This window comes from Diabrotica virgifera, chromosome 1, assembly GCF_917563875.1.
Source record: "Diabrotica virgifera virgifera chromosome 1, PGI_DIABVI_V3a".
Taxonomy (NCBI): domain Eukaryota; kingdom Metazoa; phylum Arthropoda; class Insecta; order Coleoptera; family Chrysomelidae; genus Diabrotica; species Diabrotica virgifera.
Window position 1 is genome coordinate 52004955 of NC_065443.1, and position 22137 is coordinate 52027091.

The window sequence follows — 22137 nt, forward strand, 5'->3', positions numbered from 1 at the left end:
AACAACCTGGTCATCAGCAAACTGCAATGTATATAAGCAAATCTCTCCAAGGTCTACGCCCATGCCTCTGCATTTTCGTTTCCACTCTTTCAATGCTTTTGCAACATATATTTTAAATAAGGTCGGTGATACACAACACCCCTGACGTAGACCTTTATTAACCAGGAAGCTTTGCGATAATCTGTTTCCAGTTTTATTTGTGATGTTGACCCTTCATACAAATTTCTTAAGGCTTTTATTAAGGTGACACTAATATTCGTCTGTCGTAACACGTTCCAGAGTTTGTTTACAGGAACTGTATCGTACGCCTTCTGCAAGTCAATAAACATGAGGTGGGTTTCTTGATTTGTGCTTAATTTTTTTTCTATTAGTTGTTTGAGGCAGAAGATATTATCAGTACAGCTTCTTCCTGTTCGAAAACCGGATTGTTCTTCTTCCTCTTGGTCTTTGTACTCCTTCTCAATGCGGTCTCTAATTATTCGTCCATACAAACGGCTGAATGTACTAGTCACTGATATCCCTCTATAGTTTTCACATTTAAGCTTATCTCCTTTCTTATGGATCGACGAAATATAAGCAATTTTCCACTCGTCGGGTACGGGAGAACCATTTATAAATTGATTTATGCACCAAGTGACGGTTTCAAACAATTTTTGTGATCCGCATTAGAACTATACTAAATTTAAAATCAAGATGCAGTAGAAATAAACAAACCAAGACACGTTAAATGCTACTAGGAGCACTCCCGAATCATAATTTACGATGTATAAACTTTGGAAATCATGATTTAGGATTTACAATGTATAATACATTGTATATTATGATTCGGGAGTGCTCCTAGTAGCATTTAACGTGTCTTGGTTTGTTTATTTATACTGCACCTTGATTGTAAATTTAGTCCTGTAAACGAGATCCATAAGAACGTTTGAGCAGTAAAATCTGGTGAAACAAACGTAGAGGTGAGCTGATCACTCGAAGAAACAACTGTATCTAAAATGGGTTAACACGCAAACACGATTATATTAGACCGGGATTTAAATACGAAGTTATCACTTCAATACGAAGTTATCATTAGATACTTATACCTTTTTGTCCATTGAAAATGTCCTATGATATAAGCAAAAGAAAAGGAAATTTAAGAGTTGAACCGTATTCGTTCAAACGAAACTTCTGACTTAAGAAGTTTTGGAGTATTCATGAGTGCTTATCAACATTAATTAATCATGTTATTTCTAATCTGCAGGAAATACCATCATTCCTAACACAGAGGACTACTTATTTAATATCGAAGGATCAAAATAACACCCAAGATCCAGCCAAGTACCGCCCAATTACTTGTCTTCCAACTTTGTATAAATTGATCATATGTGTAGCCCGACGTATCTACCAACACTGTGCTCTAAACCAGAGGTTCTCAATCTGTGGTACATGTACCACTGGTGGTACATATCATTAATGGCGGTGGTACACAAAACACAGAAAAAATTAAAATAGTAGTACTTAGTAAGTATTGATAATACAATTTAAAAATATAGGTGGTACCAAAAATAATAAAAATAACTGTAGGTGGTACATCACTCAAAAAGGTTGAGAACCGCTGCTCTAAACAATATTATAGAGCCTCAACAGAAGAGGCCCGCTGGTTTGGACGTAGTAACAACGAATTATATAGAGCCGCAGTCTCAAAAGTAAAAATCGCTCTGATGATTGCCAACCTTCGAAGCGGAGACGGCAGAGAAGAACAATTTATTGACCTTTTAAACCAATCAAGTATGAGAGTCATCATCATCATCCTCCTCCTCCAGCCCTTTGTGCCCACTGCTGGACATAGGCCTCCCTAATTTTTGTCCATTGTGCTCTATTTTGAGCACTTTGCATCCAATTTCTAGACATTTTCTTGAGATCGTCAGTGCAACGAGTAGGTGGTCTTCCTCTACTTCTTTTGTCTAATCTCGGCCTCCACTCAAGCAATCTCTTCGTCCATCTCCCATCACTGATTCGGGCGACGTGTCCGGCCCAGTTCCATTTCAGGGTGGCAATTCGGGAAATTACATCGGTAACTCCTGTTCTTCGTCTTAAGTCTTCATTTCTAACTCGGTCACGAAGCGATATACTCAGCATTGACCTTTCCATTTTCCTCTGGGTTATTTGCAGCATTTTAGAAGTTGTAGCTGTCAATGTCAAAGTTTCGGCACCAGAAGTCATCACAGGCAACAAACATTGGTCAAATGTTTGACGTTTTAAAGAAATTGGTATATCGCTTTTAAAGATGTCTTTCGAGTTTTCCATAGGCTGCCCATGCTAGGTTTATTCTTCTTCGTAGTTCGCATGTTTGGTTGTCTCTTGTAATCATTATTTCGTGTCCAAGGTAGGTATAATGTATTTTTCCACTAGCTCTACTTCGTTGTCTCCAATATTGATATTTCCGCTAGGTACTAAGATTGTCATGAATTTTGTTTTGGAGATGTTTATTTTGAGAGTATGAGAGTAAGTCACAAAAAAATCCACTACGGAGTAGAACGTTTTATTCAATAAATAGGGAAAAGGGAGGAGAGATGGACCAGGAGGATAGTCGGTACGCTAGGTATAAATGGCCAAATTTGGCAACAGGGCAAGTCTAGCCTACACTCTGTTGTATCAAAGAATACACACCCAACGTTGTATCTTTTAACTGGACCAGTATGTTTTGTTTTAGGATTATGCCCAATAAATATATTCGCAAACAAAATACACCTAAGAGAGGTAACTGGACCTCTAGGGAGCTAAGTGATGCCGTAGATGCTGTAAAGAATGGTGATATGGGTATTAATGAAGCCGCCAAAGCATTGGGAATACCCATAATGACTTTCAAACGTCGACTAAAAACAATCAATATGGATAAGATGAATCGACTGGGTGCAGATTGTTATTTAGGAACTAATGTTGAAGTTAAAATCGTTAGCCATATAAAAAAAACTACAAAAAGCAGGCTTTGAACCAACCAGAACTGAAGTAAGAATCGTGGCCTTTAATTTGGCTCAGCGATTGGGTATTCCAAATAAATTTAATGTAGAAGAAGGTAAATTTTTAAATTAATAAATCTGATTTTAAGAGCTACTTATTGTCTGCTTTTAGGTAAAGCTGGTAAAAAATGGTTGGAACTCTTTTTGAAACGAAGACCTGAAATTTCAATTAGAAAAGCTGAGAACACTTCAATTGCACGAGCTTTAGGAATGTCCAAAGAAACAGTCAACAACTGCTTTTCTCATCTCGAGAGAATTATGACCGAATGTAATTTTTATGATAAGCCCGGACACATTTATTATTTAATACTGACGAAACAGGATTACAACTGAATACTAGAGCCGGTCAAGTTCTAGCCGAAAAAGGTTCAAAATGTGTTCCTAGCGTAAGCCCTGGGGAAAAAGGTGAAATGATCCGTATAATAGCTTGCTGTAGTGCAGAAGGCATTTTCTTGTCCCCGTATTGCATTTTAAGGTAAAAAATAAAAAAGAAGAGTGGCATTATGGTATGCCACCACGTTACAAGATAAGGATGTCGGAAAAATCAGCATACGTTAACAGTGACATTTTCTTAGAATGGTTACAAACACACTTTTTGCCGAGAAAGCCTCCAGGTAAAACCTTAATAATATTAGAGGGCCATAAAATACGGCCAACTTGGATCTACTAGAATTTGCAGAGCAAAACGAAATAATTTTAAAAACGAAAAAACCATTTTCAATTTCGTTGCAACATTAAACTAATTTACAGCCGCATCATTATTCAACTTCAATCAGAGAGTGCAGCAAGCACCTATACCGGTTTCGAAACTTATTAGTCTCTCATCAGGAGGCACATATGCTGCTCTCTCTGACCCAACTAGGGCAAACCCCGGCGTGCAGTCACGGATTGCAACGAACGAAATGGCAGGGATGCCCTAGCGGCAACTGCTAGCAAAAGACTAAGTTTTCAATCTAATAGCACATAAAACAACATCAAAAAATGTTACTCTACATCCTACCACATTGAAAACAATGGGAACCTTCTCTGGTTACACCTCCGAGGCTTCTACAATTTGCAAGCCATACGGATGCTGAGGCTAAGGAAGATGAGGGAATTTTAAAATTTATAATTCACGTCCCATCTGCTCAGCGCGGTAAAGTTCCAACGAGAATGGTTCCAATGGAAATAATTTTATTTTGTTTGCTATCCCACACAACACATCACCTACAGCCTCTGGATTAGAGATGCATCAAGTCAAACTAGTTTGATTTTACTCAACAAACTTGACGTGACTTGAAAATCAAACTTTTTGCATAAAAAAGTTTGACTTGACTTGATTTCGATATCTTTAGGTTTGACTTGAATTCAAACATATTCAAACAGTTTGAAAAGTTTGAATATTACGAAACGTGTTTATTTTCAATTTTAAATGAGACCGCCTACGCCTATATTTGTTCAGTGGCGGATCAAGGGGGAGGGGGAGGGGTTGGGGAAATTCCCCCTCTCTTAACAAGGTCAAAAATTTTTTTTGACAAATTTCAATAAACATAGAAATGTATTGGCTGATACGATATTTAAACCGCAGACAGACAAATAAAACCCAATAAACGCGCCAGTTATGATAATTATTAAGAAAGCTTAATGCATATTTATACATTAATTCTTTTAATTTAAACCCAACATTTGTAGCCTGTATCCAAAAAAAATTTAAATTCTAGATATAAAACCATATAGACCTGAATCCCGTGTACCAAAAAAAAAGTTGATTAATAGCAAGCTGAAAATTTGTTAATAGCTTAACGGTGTCTAGTCAGACAAACTTTGATGTATGGAAACACTGGAACTGAAGAAGTTTTAATTGTGGAAAAGGTTAAAAATTTTGAACGTCAGACTACGTAAACGTTCCATGTATTTTGTTGGACAGAACTTCCAATTAATTTGTTACCATTTCATTAAATTCTCATTCAAAAATCAGACTGGTGTTTATCACCAACTGGGCATTTTAATGAGTGGAACACGAAGAATATGTCAAATGACAGGAATCATGTTGGTTAGTAATAGCAGTCTGATTTTTGCATGAGAGTTTAATGAAAGGGTAACAAATCAAGTGGATGTTCTGACCGACAAAATACATGTGACGTTTTCGTAATCTGACGTTCCAAATTTTTAAACTGTTCCACAATTAATACTTCCCCTGTTCCAGTGTTCCCGTACATCAAAGTTTGTCCGACTAGACACCGTTAAGCTTTTAACAAATTTCCAGCTTGCTATTAATCAACTATTTTTGGTATGCGGGATCCAGGTCTAATAACCCTATGGTTAGTTTTGAATTTTAAAGAAATACCAACGAATATACAGCAATACTAACTTTTGTATTGTGGTACATATTTTCGAGTGAACTAGCAGCTTGGTGCCACATGTTTTTTCGAACTGGCCCTAAGATAAATAAATGCCTTTTTTAATAAAAGAAAGTCATAAAAATTCCAAATAATTGTATTTTGAGCGGTCCATTGAAAAACCAAATAGTCTTATTTTATTTTAACCCTTAAGGACATAGGCGTTACATGTCGCTTATCAAATTGTTCAATGTGTTTTAAATGTATTAATTTTTTTTAAATCCCGAGAAAACTAATAAGAATTTTAAAAACAATTTAAACGCAACATGAAAGATTACATTATTTCTGAGGGACGAACATCCCTGAAAACTTCTATAATGTTTATTTTAATAAGTTACGGGGGTGAACATAAAAGGAAAATTTAATGTTATTATTAATTGCAAATATTTCTTTCAAAAGAAACTTTTTATTTATTCTAAGAGACTTTCGGCCCTCGGTAATAACGCAATCTATCATTCTGCGTTTAAATTTTTCAAAAATACTTATTAGTTTTCTCAGGATTCGAAAAAAATAAATATCTACATTTAAAAGTTTTAAATTAAAACATATTGAAAATTATACTTTTATGTGGCACTCATTGTATTATTAATTTTCTTATCTTAATTGGCAACTAACGTGTCTATCTCGACAAAAAAGTATATCTTCTAAATAAATTATTTTTCAAACTCTTTCAAACTAGTTTGACAAACAGTTTGAATTTTCAAACCTGTACGATTGGCCAGTTTGACTTGACTTGAAATATTTGTTAGAAGGATTGACTTGAGTTTGACTTGAAATTAAGTCAAACTCAAGTCAAGTTCAAACATTCAAGTCAAACTTGTGCAACTCTACTCTGGATCGTGCTTTTTGATCGTGGAGTCGCTTAAAAGCAACTTTTATGCTGAATGCCGTTTTATGGTACAGAATAACACAAAGAGGGTTCTAAAACGCTTTCAGTTTGGTAAACTTTTAGGTCAAGCATGGGGAAACTCAGCAACTGTCCAAAATGCGGCTTCTGCATTTAAATATACGGGAATTTATCCATTTAATCCGTTAATAATTCCAGAATATGCATTTTTGAGACACACCCCATCAGAAACAGAAACAATGAATTCTCCAGTTAGATCAGAATCTCCTCAATCAGGTGCCTCTGGAATTAATCGGTAAAACCTTGCACGATAGCACAAACAAGTCGTCAATTATTGACGAAGACATAACTCCCGGAAAGGCTCTTGATAAGGTAACACCCGTGCCTGTATTGTCAGCGGCAGTAAAGAGAGTTCGTAACAAAATAGCTGGAGAGATTACTGCTAAAGACTTTAGTAAAATGAAGAAGGATGCACTGATTAAAAAAGGTCAAAACCTACAAAAAAACAAAAACGTAACAGAAAGCCAAGCGAATCGTCACTATCTGAAGAAGATGTTACTCTAAACGACACTAGTGATGATGAAAACATGAGTAATGTTGAAAATGAGTATGTTGGTTGCAAAGAGGACTATCGCGTAAAAAAAGTGTATCACGTGTAAAAAAGATGACTGGTTACAATGTATTTTATGTAAGCGCTGGTTACATGAAACTTGTACTCGCTTCGGTAATCTCTGTAACAAGTGCGGAAAGTCTCTTGCTGTTATAAAGAGAAAGGTTTAGCTTGGTCCATCTCTCCTACTCCTAGTGGTCCATCTCGTCTCCACAGTTGAGGAGAGATGGACCGATTACATGCCAATGCATTACATTTTTTTTAGGATTAAGAATTATTATTTCTAGTTTTTACTTATACCAAAACAAATACCAATAATGTTAAGTTATGTTAACATTTTTTTTTCGATTCTGATGTTTATTTAATAAATAAACAGGCTTTAATTTTGTAAAATGTGGTCCATCTCTCCTCCCTTTATAGTCCAGAAAGCCACTGCGCATCCGCTAGGAAAAATATTCTAATTCGGATTTTTTGCACAATCTTACTCAAAAAGGACTCCTTTTAACAAATTTGCGTGTTGCCAGGACCAAAAGGTGGTCAAAAATTTTTTAAACGTTTTTTTTTTGTTTTTTTTTGTTTTTTTCCTAAAATTATTATTTTTGCATGGAAAAAAGTTTTTTTAGGTTTTTTGGATCATTCCAAACAGAAAAGGTCTTTAGTGACTTTTCTCTAAAAATGATAGTTTTTGACATATAAGCGATTAAAAATTGAAAAATTGCGAAATCGGCCATTTTTAACCCTCAAAAACTATGTGAAAAACTGAAAATTTTAATGTTGCCAAGGTAGATAGATATTCTTTAAACATCGATTGATGAAATCCCGAAGAGTTTGTTGCAATACAATATTCAAAACTCCTTTGTTTTTTAATTGCTAATCAAGCGTGCGCGACACTATTTTCCACCGACAGTATGGTGCAAATGAAAGGAATAAATTTGTTATTTCGTAAACTGGCGACTTTAAGGAAAAATCCCGAAACAGGTCGATTTTTATTTTTAAGTTATGATATTGTGGCATATATGGTATACTAGTGACGTCATCCGTCTGGGCGTGATGACGTAATCGATGATTTTTTTAAACGAGAATAGGGGTCGTGTGGTAATCGATGATTTATTTGTCAAATAATTTAATTTAATAAAAGTTTTTTGGACACCCTGTATAAATATTTATGTAAATGTTTATATTACTGAATAGAGAATTGAAGAAACTTTCAAATGAACTAACACACGACCCCTATTCTCATTTAAAAAAATCATCGATTACGTCATCACGTCCAGATGGATGACGTCACTAGTATACCATAAATGCCACAATATCATAACTTAAAAATAAAAATCGATCTGTTTCGGGATTTTTTCTTAGTCGCCGGTTTACGAAATAACGAATTTATTCCTTCCATTTGCACCATACTGTCGGTGGAAAATAGTGTCGCGCACACTTGATTAGCAATTAAAAAACAAAGGAGTTTTGAATATTATATTGCAAAAAACTCTTCGGGATTTCATCAATCGATGTTTAAAGAATATCTACCTACCTTGGCAACATTCAAATTTTCACTTTTTCACATAGTTTTTGAGGGTTAAAAATGGCCGATTTCGCAATTTTTCAATTTTTAATCGCTTATATGTCAAAAACTATCATTTTTGGAGAAAAGTCACTAAAGATCTTTTCTGTTTGGAATGATCCAAAAAACCTAAAAAAACTTTTTTCCATGTAAAAAAAATAATTTTAGGATAAAAACAAAAATAAAACGTTTAAAAAATTTTTGACCACCTTTTGGTCCTGGCAACATGCAAATTTGTTAAAAGGAGTCCTTTTTGAGTAAGATTGTGCAAAAAATCCGAATTAGAATATTTTTCCTAGCGGATGCGCAGTGGCTTTCTGGACTATTACTCTATTCTTATTTTGATTTTGAAATTTTCCACCCCGTTTATAAGATTTCCTTTTGTACCGCTTATGAACATAACAATTACAATAACTTTTACTTCAATTAGTAAAAAAATGTAGATTTTTATTAAAAAATACCTCGGTCAATGTTATTTTTAAATCATAGACCACCTGCCGGTTTTTTTACTTAAGAAAGCGTATAAAGGCTGTCAAGTAAAATTATTTATATCATTGTGAAGTTAATAATTGGTTTTCGATTTTTGGGTAATTCTCGGTGAGTCTTAGAAATGTCTTTCACCGTAATAACGAGTTATTATTATTTTCTCCAATTAGAAGACGTCTAATAACAAATTAGAGTTAAAACGATGACCTCAAGTGAAGGTGAATGCGAATAGATTCACAGAAAGTAATAGAAAAGTACCAGCCCATTGCGTAAGCATACCATACAAGTTAAAATTATGACTTATATGAATGTTTTTGCAATATTACCGAAAAGACTGAATGCTTTATATTAAAACACTCGGTTCATTTTAATCATATTATAGTAATAAATTAGTATAATATCGAGTAGTAATGTACGCCAGATATTACTATTCGATAGTTGAAGTCTTGGTATTCACGTCAGATGACAAGTAAAACCAAGATACGATTATCGAACAGCAATGTGAAGACTGTACTACTATACGGAGCAGAAACTTGGAATGGAAAGTGCCAAAAAAATGTATCGGACAAATGCAGGTGTTCATTAAGGAAGATTCTTAACATTTGCTGGTCAAACTGAATATCAAACCAATAGTTATGGACAAGAACTAACCAGGAACCTATATCTAAGACAATACGCAAAAGAAAATGGAGTTGGATGGGGCACACACTAAGGAGACATGACACAGACATAGCGAGGCAAAACCTAGAATGGAAACCACATGGAAAGAGAAGACCAGATAGACCCGTAGAAACGTGGAAAAGAAGTGTCGAGAAATAAATTAATGCTATTGGGAAAAATGGTCAGAAATAAAGATCAGTGCAAAGGATAGGACATAATGAAGGCAGACAGTTGACGTCCTATATGCTCGGCATGGAGTGAAGAGGAATAAGTAAGTAAGTAAGTAAGTCGATGTCTTGTGCAATGACAGGAACGGTGGGATTTATACTAGAAAAATGTACAATGGACAAACCTTACACCTAATCTTGCCCCTTGAATTAAATGGAGACATAGTACAGTATAGTTGATCCAAAAGATGGCATAACCCAGACATCCAAAGTAAAAGTTATCCTTCAACACCAAATTGTTCTATATGGTCCACACAATGTCCAGAAAAAAGTCATACCATTTTGAGCTACGGGTTTGGGTGGGGAGAGGGGGGAGAAATCTGCAAATTCGTAGTTTTTTAAGTTTTTCTTTTAGTGATAAGTTATACAATTACGTGGCTAAAGGTTCTAGTTCTAAACCAAGGCCAGAATCAGAGAGAAAAAAAAACCTAACTGTAGCCTCATGCTTTCTCAACATTTTATTTTTTGATTGATTCGCTTATGTTGGATAATAAAAAAGTTTAAGGGGCAATTCTGCATAAAAAAATAATGACAGTATGCTTTATAAACTTATGTACGCAAATGCTTCGTTTCCGAGATAGGGGGTGTTGGAATTTTTCTGACAAACTGACGATTTATTTATTGCTTTAAAACCGGTTGAGATATGCAAATGCAATTTGGTGGGTTTTATGACGTAGTTATTGCATATTTTTTGACATAAAATTAAGAATTTAATATTCACCATTGGCGCGCATACGGGTGATATGAGCCATCATATTACCCGTATGCGCGCCAATGGTGAATATTAAATGCTTAATTGTATGCCAAAAAATGTGCAATAACTACGTCTTAATACCCACCAAATTGCATCTGCATATCTCAACCGGTTTTAAAGCAATAAATAAATAGTCAGTTTGTCAGAAAAATTTCAACACCCCCTATCTCGGAAACGAAGCATTTGCGGACATAAGTTTATAAAGCAAACTGTCATTATTATTTCATGCAGAAATACCCCTTAAACTTTGCCAAAAATTTTTAAAAACACCTCGTATTGATAAAAAACATGTCTAGTTGTTAAAGCACCTAACTTTTTATTATCCAACATAAGCGAATAAATCAAAAAACAAAATGTTGAGAAAGGAAGAGGCTATAGTTAGGTTTTAATTTCAGTATTCTACAAATGCTAGAATATTCCACAGGGTGATGCAAACTTTAAGAAAAAAACACAGTTTGATTCGTACACCCGGTATACAATGAAAATTTACCTGTTTAGCAACAATATTATAACGATATTGTCAAGGAATAAGGCTATAACATATTAAAAAAATCACTCAAATCGGACAACAGGTTTAGGAGATATAAGACATCAAAAATGACCCATTTTTAAGGCCAGTTAATTTTGGCCCAGAGTGTAGAATAACATGGTATTTTTATTTTTTGAATATTGCTGGAAACATTTTTTACTATCTTAACCGGCTAGAGGCTATGACGGCTAGACTAGATAGACCCTTTGTCAAATTCACTTACATAAATAAATCTTAAAACAATTTTGAGCAATTTTTCTTCTACGTGATACACACCCAGTTTCTTAATCTTGGCGATACATTAGAAGTAAATAATGGTTTCTAATACATTTTATGAAATCATAAATCAACCACTCACTTTGCAAACGTACATCATCGTTAATGTTTTATCACAAACGTTAATCAAAGAAGGCTCGGCGCCCAAACGGAATTCTTTAGACGAGGCAGTTCACTTATTTTTTGAAAGATTTTATATAATCGTGCAATCACATTAGAAGAATAATCAATCAAATAAATCTCACAATAAAACACTGAAAAACGTTTGTTTTTCTATACTTCCACAAAATTTTGTGGAAGTATAGAAAAACAAACGTTTTTCAGTGTTTTATTGTGAGATAAAATGAACTTCCATCAAGTAACGGTCGAATCCATCAATTAATCAAATAAATTCTAGTAGTTACTATAATATTAGACAAATAGTTTTCAAAAATCAACGTTTCGCTACAATAATGTAACGTTTTAGTTTGAATACGGCCGAGGAGCTCAAAAAGGGTCATTAAGGTTGTTTCAAGTAGACCGCACATTAGTCTTATCTCCGAAAATAATCGGATTTGAAATCTAAAAAATTATGCTTCCATATAACTGTTGCTGATTCAACTTACCGAGTGTAAAGTTTATTGTTTTATTGAATATAGCATTCGCTAAAGTAAGACATGATTAATTAATGAATATCTTGAAATCAAAGAAGATACACTACAATGACCTCAGGATCACATCGAGTCTCTACTACAAGTAGCATGCAAAAGTATGTGTACGAACAGCCGTCAGAGGAAATTTAAATCAGACGTGGGGTGAGAGAGGGATGCGTATTGTTTCCAGTTCTTTTAAATGCCCACTCGGAAGAGATCCTAAAAAAAGATCACCCTCTTGAGGGTGAAACAGCTGGAATAAAGGTAAAAGGAGTGCCCATTAACAACATTAGATATGCGGATGACACTGTCAGCCGAAAATATTGAAGATCTTCAGAGACTGGTGAACAGAATAGTGGTGTATGGCCAAGAATACGGTCTAACAATGAACATCAAGAAGACAAAATATATGAGAATATTTAAAACTCAACTAAATAACGAGAATCTCCTCATAAACGGAACCAACGTCGAACGACTAGATTAATATGCATATAAAATTTAATGTGAAGTAAAACACTCCCTGGTGTAGTTGGTATATTTTTATAAAAAATTAAAATTTTTAAGAATCCAAAAGGATTACGTTCAAAACGTTTTCGGACTTATCAGTCCATCATCAGTGAACTCCCTGTCCTTGCAAAATAGCCACAATGCAAAACACTGGTTAAGTTATATGTTCCAACTACATAGTAAAAAGTATAAAATAGTTTGGCTTAAAGTGGATGCCAATGGATTACTTCCAGCAGCATGATACTCTACCACTTTACGTTAAAATATTTTTTGTTATTAGGTCTTCATTTAGCTACGTTTAGTCTGTCAATCTTTGATATAATTAGGTGCATTACCTGATACTGGTACAAATAAGCCTCAAATCTCAACACCTTTGGTAATTTCAAATCTATATGCACTAAAAACAGTGTATTAAAAGCACTTTTATCACATATTCTAAATAAATATATTTTTCTACGACCGTTTAATAACATGCTCATTATTCACTATTTTTGAATAGATGATAATAACACCCATTACTTTACCCGTGAGTAATAGTTCATTCCTCACGAGTCATTACTCACGGGCTGAAGTTAGGTTCAAGTGGCGAATGTCACTTTTAATATTAGTCTTATATAAACTGCAAATAAAATTAGTTAAACTTGTTTATTTAACACAATATTTATTATAATTTATATCAATAATTAACTTTGGACTAATCAACATTTTTAAAGGATTTTTAACTGTAACAATGGGTCAGTATATTTTTTTACTTTTATACCTTGTTTACTATTATGAATTTTGGCATTTTATCATTTTCAATGACAGTGCCATTAGGTATTTGCTGTGTTTATTGGAATTTAAAACTAATATTGTGTTTATTTTATAAAGATATGTGGTGTTATATACAGAGTGAGTTTTATGTATGGAAACCCTCAATTATCTGGGAAAGGACTTGCACGATTTTTATAAATTTTGGTGAGTAAGGGTTTTCTAATACGGCCAATATTATAGTGCTAATTACATTGTTGTCAGATTTTCCGTTTTTCTGAAAATCTAATAAACTTTCTTATTTCAAATGGAACACCCTGTATATTTTTTGCGTTCCTCAAGAAATTCTGATTATTTCTCATGTTATATTCCCTATACCTAAATATCATAATTTCGGAGTTATTGCTACATTTATTAAAAAAAAAATTTTAACAAATTATATCAATTTTTTCTGCACAGGTAAACAGTATTGTAGGTTGTTTACATCATTGGGAACAAGAAAGATCTTTGTATTTTTTCTCCAAAATTAATCGTTTCCGAGTTATAAATAATTTAAAACTGAAAAAAAACGAATAATGATGATTTTCAAAGTTCAAAAACACAAATAAAAAATATTATATTTTTGAACCTGCGAAGTACCCAAATTTAAGTTCAAGCCTTATTTTATCAGCTACCGATAAGAAATTTGAGCTTGTGTCATTTTAAAACATTGTTTTTTAGTTGTTAATGCAGCCCGATCTCTCGTCCTCTCATATGCACTTCATTAACAATTAAAAAGCAATGTTTTAGAATAAAACGAGCCAAAAAATCTGATGGCAAGCTATTAGAAGACGAATTGAGCTTGACTTAAGGTGCTTCGTAATTTCGAAAATTATATTTTTTTACTTGTGTTTTTGATGTACATCAAATGAACTTTTCAGAGCAGCCGGCTTTAAAGTCAGAATAGCTATGATGATACCTCCGTCGCGGAGATGGCACTTGAAGAAGAAGATACTTTGGCTTCATTAATCTTATCATCACTCCATATTTCAGAATTCCTTTGGCAGCTCTAGCTTTTCATGACCAACTGAACTTTAAATTCGTCCAAACTAAATAATCTCTACGTCTTATTAGCCAAAGCATATTTGCATCTAACCTCGCAAGTATGTATTACATGAGAGCTAAGCAACACATGTAATAAATTCTTGAGTTGCGTTTAAGATGTTACTCCGAGATATCAGTAATATATGCACATTCTAGATAATCTCAAATTTATTAGTATTCCATCACCGTTTAGTTTCATCAGAAGCACACATATAGGCAATCGCTCGTTTTTAAACCATCATTATTTCCATGCTCTGTAAAAAACAAAGAATCCGTTATGTGTTAATTTTATCGAGCATGCTCCAGATTTTATTTAATAAACAAATTGCGGATATTATTCATTGTATCATAAAAGGCAATTTTTTTATGAAAAAAACATTGAAATAAGGTTGTTTCGGTCTGTTTGAATTATTTTGTCGTTTCGCTTCAATTGATTTTTGATAGTTTATTTTGGCACTGTTTCATAGCCCCGATTGCAACTAAAAAATGTATTGGTTATACAGGGTATAATAAAAAGGCAGGTCATACATTAAATCACATTTTCTGGGACCAAAAATAGTTTGATTGAACCTAACTTACCATAGTACAAACGTGCATATAAAAAAGTTACAGCCCTTTGAAGTTACAAAATGAAAATCGATTTTTTCCAATAAAACCAATACTATTAGAAATTTTTATTGAAAATGGACATGTGATATTCTTATGGCAGAAACATCTTAAAAAAATAAAAGTGAATTTATGCACCCCATAAAAATTGTATGGGGGTTTTGTTTCGTTAAACCCCCAAATATTTGTGTACGTTCCAATTAAATTATTATTGTGGTACCATTAGTTAAACAACATATTTTTAAAACTTTTTTGTCTCTTAGTATTTTTCGATAAGCCAGTTTTGAATATAATTTTTCCAACACATATTTTACATGGTTAAGGTAAGATTATAGAGACCTGGTAATAAATATTCTGTAATCTTACCTAACCATTTAAAAATATGTATTGAATTTTAAAAATGTTCAAAATATCTCAAAAAATTGGATTATCGAAAAAATACGAAAAGGAAAAAAAATTTTAAAAACATTGTGTTTAATGGTACCACACTTATAATTTAATTGGAACGTACACAAATATTTGGGGGGTATTAAGGGAACCAAATTCCCATAAAATTTTATAGGGTGCAAAAATGATTTTTATAAGATGTTCCTGCCATAAGAATACCACACGTCCATTCTTAATAAAAAATCTGTAATAGTTTTCGATATATTGAAAAAAAAAACGATTTTCATTTTGTAACTTCAAAGGGCTGTAACTTTTTTATCTCCACATTTTTGTACTAAGGTAAGTTAGGTTCAATCGAACTAGTTTTGGTCCCAGAATATGTGATCTAATTTATGACCTGCCTTTTTGTTACACCCTGTATTTTTAAAACTTATTTTTTTGTTATCGCTTGAAGTTTAGAAGAATGTTACTTACTTAAACTATTATAAACATCTATTTTGATTTTTATTAAAACGTATTATAGTAAAAAGTTTAGGGAAATACAGAGTTGGGATAAAGTATGGAACCAAGCAAATATCTTTGAAACGAAAAGAACAATATTTATGAAACTTTGCATGCAAGTACCGTGAAGCAAAAGGCATCTGATGCCATATTTTTTGTTACTACTCCACTTCCGGTTTCACCGGAAATACTCTTAACTTATTTACTTTAAATGGGACACCCTGTATATTTTTGCCGATTTTAAAAGAACTTGTTATTTTTAATTCATACATACCAAATTTGGAAGAAAAAACTATTAAAACAAGAAATAAATCTCTTTACAGTTAAAAAATAGGTTATTTATTTACGTTAGACCAATGCTATTAAAAATAAAAAAAAATAATTTCAAATGTTGAAAATGTATGCTGTTCACCTCCTGACAACGTGCAAGCCTATAAATAAATTCGTTAGTCACTTTTTGCAAGATTTCTCCACGTATTAGTTCACATTCATCAATTATTATTCTTTGTCTCAAATCCTGCAAGCATGTTGGTCACCTAACGTAAACACGTAATTTTAGATAACCCAAAGAAATAAATCTAAAGGGTTGAGGTCCGGAGAACGAGCGGGCCACTCTATGAATCCTCTATGTCCAATACATGGATTTTTAAAATTCACTTCCAAAAAATGAAAATTCACCATAACCTATTATCATTAATATTTCAATAAGATCATTTCCACTTAAATAAACCATTTTTAATACAACTTATTTCTGTCAATTAGGTCAGCAACAGGTTTACCTACTATACTAAATTCAAATAAGTCATGCAGTGCATGTAAACAACAATTTTATTCTACAGTATAGATGGTACTCGTTTATTTCCTATTACGTTGTATTCATACAAAAAATTATCTACAGACACTTTTTAACAAATTTTCTCTACCAAATTTGGTATGCGTGAATTAAAAATAACAAGTTCTTTTAAAATCCGCAAAAATATATAGGGTGTCCCATTTAAATTAAATAAGTTAGGGGTATTTCCGGTGAAACCGGAAGTGGAATTGTAACAAAAAATATGGCAACAGATGCCTTTTGCGTCACTGTATTTGCATGCAAAGTATAATAAATATTGTAGCGGTTATTTACTGTAATTACTTCTAATTACAATAAAACTAGCGGTTCGTAATTTATATACGACTTTATTTATATAAGTTACAGACGAATTTATCTTATACCTTTAGCTTAAGACTAACTCTATTTACAAATATGTCCTATTTATATATGCGATACAGATATTCCAGAAATATCTATATATCTCCAGCTATGTCCATGTGACCGCTTGCACGTCATCGGCGCTGCATCGGCGTATCTCGAAACATCGATAGTGTTTTGTCTGTGCTGAGACGGGAGCTGGTATACGAGGGTAGGTCAATAATTATTTTGTTACACTGCTCCCCTCTTAAGATCTGAGCGTCCCGATCAGCAACTCTAGATGGCCCAGGATGGCGGAATCTACAGGATTCTCCAGCTCTGCATACACCCCTAGAAAAGAAGTAACAGTCTACTGTCTTTGAAGGGTATGACATCTTCGGGTTCATGCAACACACAGTAATCCGTACGCCAGTTTCTCTGAAGATCACTTCCAGCATGCTTCTCACAATCTTCCAATCCAGATTTTCTACTGCATGGCCAATTTTTGGTAAAGCCAAATCTTTGATGTCATAATTACAGACCATTTTCTTCAAATTAGTTAGAGCACGCCATATGTTCTCGTAGCTTGGCGTGTCCGTATAAGACTTCCTGGTCACTATATACAGCAAAGATCGAGGACCATCTTCCAATCGCAATACTCTTCCAATTTTAGGTTGTTGATTCCTTAACTCGTCCAGGCGGCCGAACTTTCTATTGAATACGGACGAGATTCCTTTAGTCATCTCGAGGTCTTGTGCAACACAGTGGGCTAGAGAGACGTTTTCTGGAACACCAAACAGATCTTGCTGAACTTCTGTGGTCACGCCGAATCTAGCACTCTTTCTTTCTGCGTAATTTGACATAAATTCCTTAAAGCTTGGCTGTGGTGCATCTTTCATCTCCTGTTGGAGGACTCGGGCTTCCTCTGTTTCATTTGAGCCAGCATATGGTGCAAGACGATTTATGTGAATAACTTTTGGTTTACCGTTTGGTAACCTCTTAATTCTGTATATTACGTCATTTATTTTCTTCTTAACTTCATACGGACCTTCCCATTGTCTTTGCAGTTTAGGACACAGGCCTCGACGACGTTGTGGATTATAAAGCCAGACAAGATCACCTACTTCGAAGCTTTCATTCTTGCAGCGAGAATCATATTGATCTTTCATTCTGTCACTGGCTATCTGGATGTGTTGTCGGGCAAGTTCATGAATGTTGTTCATTCGTAACTTCAGGCGGTCTACGTATTCTTCGCCTGCAACATATTCCTCGGAAGGTCTGCAGCCAAACTCTAGGTCGCAGGGCAAACGAACTTCACGACCCAACATCAGGCAGGTTGGTGTTTGACCTGTAGTTTCATTCACGGCCGAGCGGTAGGCCATCAGGAATAAATGAATGTGTTGGTCCCAATCTCGCTGATGTTCAGATACAACTTTGGACAAGTGTTTACCCATCGTTCGGTTCATCCTCTCGACCATTCCATCTGATTGAGGATGCAGGGGTGTTGTTCTGGTCTTATTGGCACCAATCAATTTACAAACGTTTTGGAAAAGAGCTGACTCAAAGTTTCGCCCTTGGTCGGAGTGGATCTCCAAGGGAACACCAAATCGGCTGAAGAATTCTTTAACAAGTACCTCTGCAACGGTAGCAGCTTCTTGATTCGGTAATGCATAGGCCTCGGTCCATTTCGTAAAATAGTCCATGGCTACCAGAATGTATTTATTTCCAGCATCGGTTTCTGGAAATGGACCTGCAATGTCGATTGCTACTCTTTCCATAGGACTTCCAACATTGTACTGTCTCATGGGTGCTCTCTTTTTACCAACTGGACCATTACCGGATGCACACAGTTCACATTTCCGGCACCATCTTCTTACATCATCTTTACAGTTCACCCAATAGAACCGTTCTCGAACCTTTTGCAGAGTCTTCGTAATACCAAAGTGTCCACCTGATGTACCGTCATGCAACTGACGCAATACTTCTGACACTTTACTTTTAGGTACAATCAACTGAAGCTTAGATTCTGTACCATCATCGTTCTCAAAGGTTCTGTACAGAAGATCATCTTTTAGTATCAGGCAATTCCATTGGCTCCAGTAGGCCTTGACTTCCGGACTACATGCACTAATGTTTTGCCAACTAGGTCTCTCACCTCGACGCATCCAATCCAATACTCTTTTTATACATGGATCGTCTTCTTGGGCTTCTTGTAACTGTTGTGGCTGCCATTGCTCATTAACGACGGTAGTTCGTCTCACAGGGCAAAGCTGTTCATCTACTTTAAGCCGGTGATTACAACTTTCACTGCATGGCCGTATCGAGGAAGTATCTGTATTTGAACCAACTCTTCCAGCCCTCTTCATGCGTCTCTTCGGCATCGTGTCACGAATCACCCTCCGTACCATTTCCACCAAACGTTCATCTTTTCTCTTATCGCCTTTTTCCACGGTTATTACTCGATTGTTTCGTGAAGCTTGGCTAGCTGCTTCGTGTTCCAAGGCAATAGCAAGTGCTTCATCTAAAACTTTCGGCCTTGCTAGTCGTAAAGCTTTCTGTAGTTCATTATCTTTCAGCCCATTGACGAAGGTATCTACTGCAATTTCTTCTAAAACGCTGTCTGGCACCTCTGGATAAGCCAACCGCACCACACGAGCCACATCTGCTTCAAATTCTTGCAGATTCTCACTTGCTCGTTGACTTCTACTTCGCAGTTGTGCTTTGTATACTTGTTGTAGATGGGCATCTCCATAGCGTTTTTCTAGACGAGTGAACAAGGTCTGGTAACAATTTTCTTGACCCTTGGGAATTGACCTTAATATATCTGCAGCATCACCTCGTAAAGCAGCAGTCAAGGAAACAGCCTTTTCTTGTTCGGTCCAATGATTGGCGGTCGCAATAGCTTCAAATTGTTTAAGGTATATGGACCAAGAGGACTTTCCATCAAATGGTGGTAATTTGAATCTCATATTATGCGACATTTCTTCTCTCGGTAGTTCATCTTTCACTACAGGATCTAAAGCTACTGCATGAACTGACGGTTGCACTTTTGTATCGGTTATCATGCTCTCTAATTCTTTGATCTTCTCTTCTACGGCCAAAACTACTGCATTAACTGAAGGTAGCACTTTCGTATTGGTTACCATAGTCTCTAGTTGTTTGATCTTATCTTCTAACATTTCTTTACTGTCGACTACGCTTTTCTGTATCTTATCGAATGTTCTAGAAACCTCTTCAAATTTCTCGTCGTTCTGTCTACAAACGTCTTTAATTACTTGAGAAACACTTTCAAATTTCTCGTTGCTCTGTCTACAAACTTCTTTAATTACTTGAGAAGTCTCGTCAAATTTTTTAGCAACGTTCTCGAATTTCTCGTCGCTTTTTCTACTAACTTCTTCAAGTTTCTCGTTGTTCTTTATAGAAGTTTCATCGATCTTTTGAGAAATGGTTTCGAATTTCTCATTGTTTTGACTACATACGTCTTTAATTATTTCAGAAGTCTCATCGAATCTTTTGGCAACATTTTCGAATTTATCGTCGCTTTTTCTACAAGTTTCATTGATCGTTTCAGAAACAGTTTTTAATTTCGATAAGATTACTTGTTCTGCTGACTGGAAGTGGAACGTCTCTGGGTCATCTCCGTTCTTCGTGAGGACATCCTTGAGTCGTGCTTGTAGGACTATCTTGCACCCACTGCTGTCTAATTCGTACTCTTCTAATTGTTCACGGAGCTGTTTTATGGTCAGTTCTTGTAGCAACATCTTTGGTCGGCACACACGTACTTTTCAAAATGTCTAAGTCTTTCCGAATACCGAACAATCAACGCACTTCAATTATTCCCGACGAATAAAGTTCAAAAGTCTTTCCGAATACCGAACAATTAACGCACTCCGATTATTCCCGACGAATAAAGTTCAAAAGTCTTTTTTTCACTTTTCATTTATTTACACTCCACACCGTTAACACCACTGTAGCGGTTATTTACTGTAATTACTTCTAATTACAATAAAACTAGCGGTTCGTAATTTATATACGACTTTATTTATATAAGTTACAGACGAATTTATCTTATACCTTTAGCTTAAGACTAACTCTATTTACAAATATGTCCTATTTATATATGCGATACAGATATTCCAGAAATATCTATATATCTCCAGCTATGTCCATGTGACCGCTTGCACGTCATCGGCGCTGCATCGGCGTATCTCGAAACATCGATAGTGTTCTGTCTGTGCGGAGACGGGAGCTGGTATACGAGGGTAGGTCAATAATTATTTTGTTACAATATTGTTCTTTGCGTTTCAAAGATATTTGCTTGGTTCCATACTTTATCCCAACCCAGTATATTAATGAAGGATTCAAAGACAACAGTCAAATACCAAATAATATTTTTTAATATTAATAGCTATTTTAAAGAAATATTCATCATTACGAATCCAATCTGATCCTTCTACTGAACAGCTGTTTGTACGGTTCCACGGCAAACTTATTCTGGGAGCTCTATACATTCCACCTCAATCTCCAGCCTACACCTATCAAGTTCATGCTGACCAACTGATGCTTTTAAGTGAACAGTTTTCATCCCTGAAATTTCACTTATTTGGTGACTATAATCTCCCCTCAGCTAGGTGGAGAGTTGAAGATTATTGCTCTTCTGCAACCTCACAAACTTCATCACCTCTAGCTGTAGTTGATGCCATTGAGGTTGTTTCAAATATGTGTGCTTATCTTTTTCAATGTAATTTTATATTTAATAGCAGGGGTGTTATTCTGGATCTTATCCTGGCCCCAGAAGAGCTTGTCATTTCTGAAGCTGACGATGCTCTGGTTTCACCTGACTCTCATCATCCTCCTCTGTTAACATCATTGCAGCTTAATGTTTTTGATAGGTCAATTTCTGGTAACGAATATTATTATGATTTCCGTAATGCAAACTTTCCAGCAATTCACCAATGTCTAGAATATATAGAATGGGATAACCTGTTTCGTGGTAGAGATCTTTCCGACATGATCGCTATGTTTTATGACATTATTTACTCTCTCATTGAACATTTCACTCCAGTTAAGTATTTTAGTACTAAGAAATTTCCTTGTTGGTATTCTTCTGAGCTTAATTAAGCAATTGTTAAAGGAAAAAATAAAAGCTCATAAAATTTATAAAACCTTA